The sequence below is a fragment of the Psammomys obesus genome, unplaced genomic scaffold (assembly GCF_907164565.1).
Source record: "Psammomys obesus unplaced genomic scaffold, mPsaObe1.curated_primary_1811, whole genome shotgun sequence".
In the NCBI taxonomy this organism is placed as follows: domain Eukaryota; kingdom Metazoa; phylum Chordata; class Mammalia; order Rodentia; family Muridae; genus Psammomys; species Psammomys obesus.
The window spans coordinates 10,808,769-10,815,247 of record NW_026596051.1 but is presented as its reverse complement, the minus strand read 5'-3'; positions in this window follow the sequence as shown (position 1 = coordinate 10,815,247).

Below are 6,479 nucleotides of genomic sequence, written 5' to 3'. Positions count from 1 at the left end.
ACACACACACACACACACACACACACACACACACACACACACACACAGAAAAAGAGAGAGAGAGAGAGAGAGAGAGAGAGAGAGAGAGAGTTAGAAAAACTTACAGCCAGGTGTCGTGGTGGCTCACACCTTTAATCTCAGCACTTGGGAGGCAGAGGCAGGTGGAGTGGATCTTTGTGAGTTTGAGGTCAGCCTGGTCTATAAAGAGAGTTCCAGTACAGCCAGGGCTGTTACACGAAGAAACCCTGTCTTGAAAAAAAAAAGTTAGAAAAACCAGATGGTAATGGATCATCTGTTGCTTGCAGTTGGCAAGCGGATGCAACAGAAGCAGCCCTGTGTCAGAATTTAGGAAAGGGCAGTGACACAAGTCACTCCACAATGTGGCTGGCACCCAGCTTTTCACCTGTCGGCTCTGAACTAGACTCCATTGACTGAGAGGCAGGGTTGTAAAGAAGGTCTGAGAGGGATGACCTCCTCTGGAAGTAATGGAATCTATATGTTGACACCCCCATTTCTTTAAAATGTGTTCTTTTAATATTCTGTTGAACAGCCGGTTCACAGATTACTTACATTGCAAGCTCGTTGACCAAAGAGTGTAGGAAGTGAATCTCACCAATCCACCTTCAAGTGTGATGTCAACTGGGCTTTGTGAACCACGGCTCACAAAGAGAAACTTAAATTGCCCGGATACAGAACCTAAGCAGCTTGACTCCCCATACTTAATCATACTGAGCCACAGCCAGGGCTCAATGACAGGATGTAGGCAGTGCTAAAAGCAACCAAGAGGAGACTGTTCCTACTTTCTTTCCCTTAAGGTAGTGTTTTTTGAAACCATACAGTGAATGAGACTTAACTTCCTAAAAAAATGTTTTTAGGTATTAATTACAACTCTTTGGTAGACTTAATTAAATCAAAACTAATGCACTACCATATTTGGCAAAAATTGACTAGGTTTTTTTTTTCTTCTATTAATATTTTTACACCAGAAAGCTTGGCTGTCAGCCTCTGCTTTGTAAAATTCTTTTTATGCCTCCACCTAGCCTGTGGGATTCTGCCACTTGAGGCAAGCATGTGTCATTACTAGGTTTTCAAGGCTGCTCTTCTTGAACAAGGTCAGTCTGTAGCAGTCCTTTTATTAATGGGCGGCATTGCTCCTGTGCAGATGCTTGCTTTCTGCTTCTAATGGTGGCTGTTACAGTGTTTTCAGTGTTTCCCCCAAGGGACAGCAGATTTGGCTCACTGTTTGTTTTCTCATCCCAGTTTTATGAAGAGCAGGAAGCCATGCATGCATTTTTTTGATGTACGCTTTCTAATAGATACTTCTTGTCTAAGAACCGAACTGTGAGTGAGCAAATTTGGAGAAGTCCAGTGATTCACTATTGCATCATTCTTTGTGACACCTCACAATGGCCAACAGATTGCCACACCCGTGTAGGGCTGTGTACACATAAGCTGCCCCGAGTGTCTTACTGTACCATATTTCAAACCTAATGAACAACGTAAAGATCTTCCGTGCATCCATTGCTTTGTTACAGAAAATAGGAATGCTTGGTTGTGCTTTTCAACACTCAAAGGTACCAGAAACACAGTAGAAGAAGCAAATACCCTGGCCCCATCCCTCTCATTTTCCTCTGTAGATAACTAACTTGAAAATTGATGCTATATATCCATATTATTTTTAACAGTTCACAATTTATTTGCAAGTTCACAAGTTTTCAGTGACACAAATTGTGTTACTGCATGTTTCTGCATGCACACCAGAATGCTCTTTAGTCAAACATCTAGAAATGGAACTGCTCAATGGCAGGTGACCTTGCTTATTTGAACCATACAACTCTGGGGTGACAATTATTTTACTCGCAACATTTAATGGCCTCTAGTTATATCTGTTTTAAAATGTGAAGTTTTTGGACTGGTGTCAGCAAAATGACTCAAAAAAGAGGTCCTCTGCTTTTTTCCCCAAAGCCCATAATTTTGGTGGCCATTATGGATAATGGTGCTTTCATACTAGCTTTGGGGTCTGGGTGGGAAGTTTTGAAAAAGCAGTAGAGCCCTGGGGCTGAAGAGAGTCACTGCGAGAAGAAAAAACTCATTCTTCCCAGTGGCAGAATTATTTCCTGTGACCCCAGCTAAGGACCCAGAAACAACTCTTCCCACTTTAGATTAGATTTGATTGCACATATACTGTTTTCAGTTCTACCAGTGAACACAAAAGTCATCTGGGACCAAGTAAGGGCCCCTTCCCCAAGGTATACAGTCTGGAAACTGTCCTGATAGTCCTGGCCACAAAGGGATTGCAGGGCAGATACATCTATCATATTGGCCTGGGGCAGGCATGTCAAGCAAACAACAGAGATCTTGAAGCATATCTTTGACACAGCTTTAGAATGCTTTAGCCATGATCTGTGTCATCTCATCTATCTAGACATACAACAAGAGACATGCTCACCCATCTCCCGAGAGAGTCCCACTAATCCCAATCCCATGGAAGATCCCATGACACATGCTTAACAGTCTACTCTAGTCTGTGAGCTGAGGTCCAAGAGCAGGTGTTCTTTCCATCCAGGAACCTAATCTTACCCATAGAGGCAGGCATGCTGACTTCAGTCCTAGCTCTGAGCTCTGAGGCAGCCCTTTGAATTGGTTTTCGAACTTCCCCAATTGTGCCTATGTGATGGCAGAAGGTGTTCAGGGACACATTGTAAGCCAGCCAAAATCCCTCCATACCCTGCAGGACCTGTGTCTGCTCATGTACCAAACAATAGAGCTGAATTTGAAGGCACCGCTGTAGACCTTGAACTTGATTCACCGCAGTGCCAATTCCACTGACCAATGTGCCAGGGACATTCTAATCCATCTAGGAATACCTTAGCCTCTAGCAACAGGCTATACAACTGAAGACCCAGCAGAAGTCAAGTTGTTTGACTAAAATTTGCTCTGGATGCATTTCTATCAGCCCGAAGACGCCACAGGATAGAGTCTTCCAGTTGAAATTACTCTGTAAACACTGAGAACGTGCAAATTTCTACGTCAGAGGCATACTGGACAAGTCTACATGGATGACAAAGAACAGAGCAAGTATGGTACCATGTGAAAAAAATAAAGTAAACGATCCCAAAGAAATTGAGATCTACAAGTTGCTTGGTTAAAAAAATAATATAAATAATGAGCTTAAAGAAACTCAGTGAAATGCTAGAGAACCCAAATGAGACAAAATTTAAAAACAAACAAACAAACAAACATACAACACAGGCAAAAAAAAAAAAAGAAAAAGAAAAGAAGGAGGAGGAGGAGGAGGAGGAGAAGAAGAAGAAGAAAGAAAGAAAGAAGAAGAAGAGGAAGAGGTTAAACAAAATAGGCACAATAAAAAATGACCAGAAAGCCTTGATGGAAACTCATACTTACAGCCTGGAATTTTCCATAGAGAGACTCAGCAACAGATTTAGTCACATGAAGAAAGTATCAGCGAGCCACAGATATCCCATTTGAGTCCTAGTGAGACGTCTCAGTGAGTGTAAGTACTTGCCTTTGCAAGCACTGTGATCTGAATTAGATCATGGGAGCCTGAAAGGCTGGAAAGAGAAAATTGTCCTCTGTCCTCTACACACACACTGTGGCATATGCACCCACACTCACTCACACTAATAATAATATATAAAAATTAAAATTGAAAAATGAATAAGAAGAAAAAGGGTAGTCCATTTGAAATTAATCAGTTGGAGTGCTAAAAAGATCACAGAGACAGGGCAACTGTATACAACCTATATTATAACATAAACCTGAATACGTGTGTGATGAGAGCTCCAAAGGAGAAAAGAGAAAGGGACAGACAAGTTACCTAAATAATTACAGATTGGTAATGTCCTGTATCCTGGCAGCAATTGGGACACTTAGACTTGTGATTTCTTCAAGGTCAAGTAATATTGACCCTCAAAATACAACCTAGAGATACAAGTCATCGAAAAGACAACAGAATTTAAAAGCAGTAAGGGAAAAATACTTGCCATGCACCACAGACTCTCAACAGGAACTAGAGAAGGGGTGATGATGAACTGGGAATTCTGAAAGGAAAACAAAGATGTCACCCAAGCAAAGCTGGAGAATCTGTCCTTCAAAAATAAGTGAAGTAGGGACTGGAGAGATGGCTCAGCAGTTAAGAACACCGGCTGCTCTTGCAAAGGACCTTGGTTCAGTTCCCAGCACTCATATAGTGGCTAGAAACTTCCTGTAATTCTAGTTGCAAGGAATCCAACACCTTCTTCTAGCCCAATCCATCTCAACCTGTGGATTGCAACCCTCACCTCCGGGTTACATGTCAGATATCCTGCATATCAGATATTTACAATGTGACTCTTATCAGCAGCAAAATTACAATTATGACGTAGGAACAAAAATAATTTTATGTTTTGGAGGTCAGCACAACATGAGGAAATGTATTAAAGGGTTGCATCATTATGAAGGTTGAGAATTACCGCTCTAGCCTCTGCGGGCTTCTGCATGGACGTGGTGCACATACATACAAGTAGGCAAAATATTAATGCACATGACATTTAAATTTTGTTAAGAAATTAGTGCAATAAACACTTTGTCAGAAACAAAGCAGAAAGTATGATCAGCACTGGTCATGACTTATAAGACCAAGCTTAAGAGAAACACAGATGAATATTCAAGTTTAAATAGCAGGGAGCTAGGTGCCAGCATGCAAACACAAAACCCACTGGTAAACACTTGGCGCTGAGCTCTGGATGCGAAAACGCTAGGAAAGGGGAGTGCAGTCAGTGTAACTGCAGTACACAAGCTAGAGGATAAGGGACCACAGTCATCATGGGTCATAAAAAAGATGCAAAATATGACGTTACTGTAAAAAGATGTCATGTTCTGCATGCCATTGAAGTTCTCCCCTTAAAACAGGCCATTTTAACTGCAATGTTTTATGTAGGCTTCACAGTTACCACACATAAAAAAGAAAACTTGAATAAATAAGAAAAGGTGAGAAAGAAATCACATCATCACAGGGCTGCAAAAATACACACACACACACACACACACACACACACACACACACACAGGCATATCCACAGATGGCCATAGAAAATAGAAAATCAAGTTGTTTGTGGCAATGTAAATGAACCCAGTGGATAATTTTCTAAATTAAATGAGCAAGGCACAGAGCATAGTCTGTGGCTTTCCGTGTGGCATGCAAAGCCTCACATTTACAGAAGCAGAAAGGAGAGTGGTGTTTACCAGTGGCTGAGGGGTGAGGGCAGCAGGGAATTGAGATGCTGTCAAATGGCCTGAGTGAGCTCGCAGACTGTGGACCATGGGGAGCCAGCATGCAGCATGTGACTGTCAGTAACCATTCTGTTTGAAATCTGTTGAGATGGTAGAAGGTAATGTTCCTTTCCCACCACACACTAAAATGACAAGTGGGAGGTTAAGAACGTGGTAATTCATTTGGTTAGGGTAATCATTTCACAATGTACACATATATCGAAGGTCATATTGTATAACTTAACATATATAAAATTTTTATTAGTTCTACCTCAAAAGGTTGAAATACCAAAATATCCCATTTTTCTTAACAGTCTTGACCTAAGAGAAAAGGCTTCAATACATCCTGCAGGGCACTGTAGAAAGTACTTACAGAAATCGGGTTTCTCATGATGCTATGGACAAGATGCCCTTGTTTTTCTGATAAGGTTGACAACCAAAATTGTTACAGGGCATAAATACATGTCAAAAGAAAGCGTTTGACCTTTAAAGTTGTTCAATTATCACTGAACATAAAATGATGAGAATAGAACATTTGTAAAAATGTGCTATACTTGTACATTGCCTGGACAAAGGGAGAGCTGGAGCCTGGAGCAGAAGCAAAGGGCTGGGAAGGGGCTTGTTTTCAGGCTTTTTAGCTCCCTAGGAGGGGACTAGTTGGTAGCAAGGATGTGAAGAGTTGGAGAGATAGACCAACCTGTCATTTAAAACCACAGCTGCATCCAATGTGGGTGAGCCAGGAAATTTTGCCAGGGGGCTTTGATACTTTGGAGTTTGTACTCACACACTTTCTCCAAAATGCTCACAAGCAGGAAATGTCTACAGATGTCTACCTGCAAAGTGAGATCTGCCTGATATGAGATTGCATGACAAGGGATGTCCTGTGCTTCTGAAGTCTGAAGCCCTTCTGTGACCGAGGCACATGTGAAGAAGCTTAGGAAATAAAGGCACGGAGATGTTCTTGGTTGTTTTCATTTGCATGTGCCTACAGTCTTGCTGATACGGCACCTGCAAATTCCTTCATTTCAGTAGTAGGCCAAAGAGCAAAGCTGTCTTTTAAAGTGTTCGCACCCTTCATCACCACTCAGCTCGTGATTTCAGTCTGGGAACATGCCAAGGTCTTCTATTAAACCACCGAGAACCAGAAAGCCATGCTTTAGTCACCACAGCGCTAGCGCCTGCCATCAGCTATGTTTAAAAATAAACCC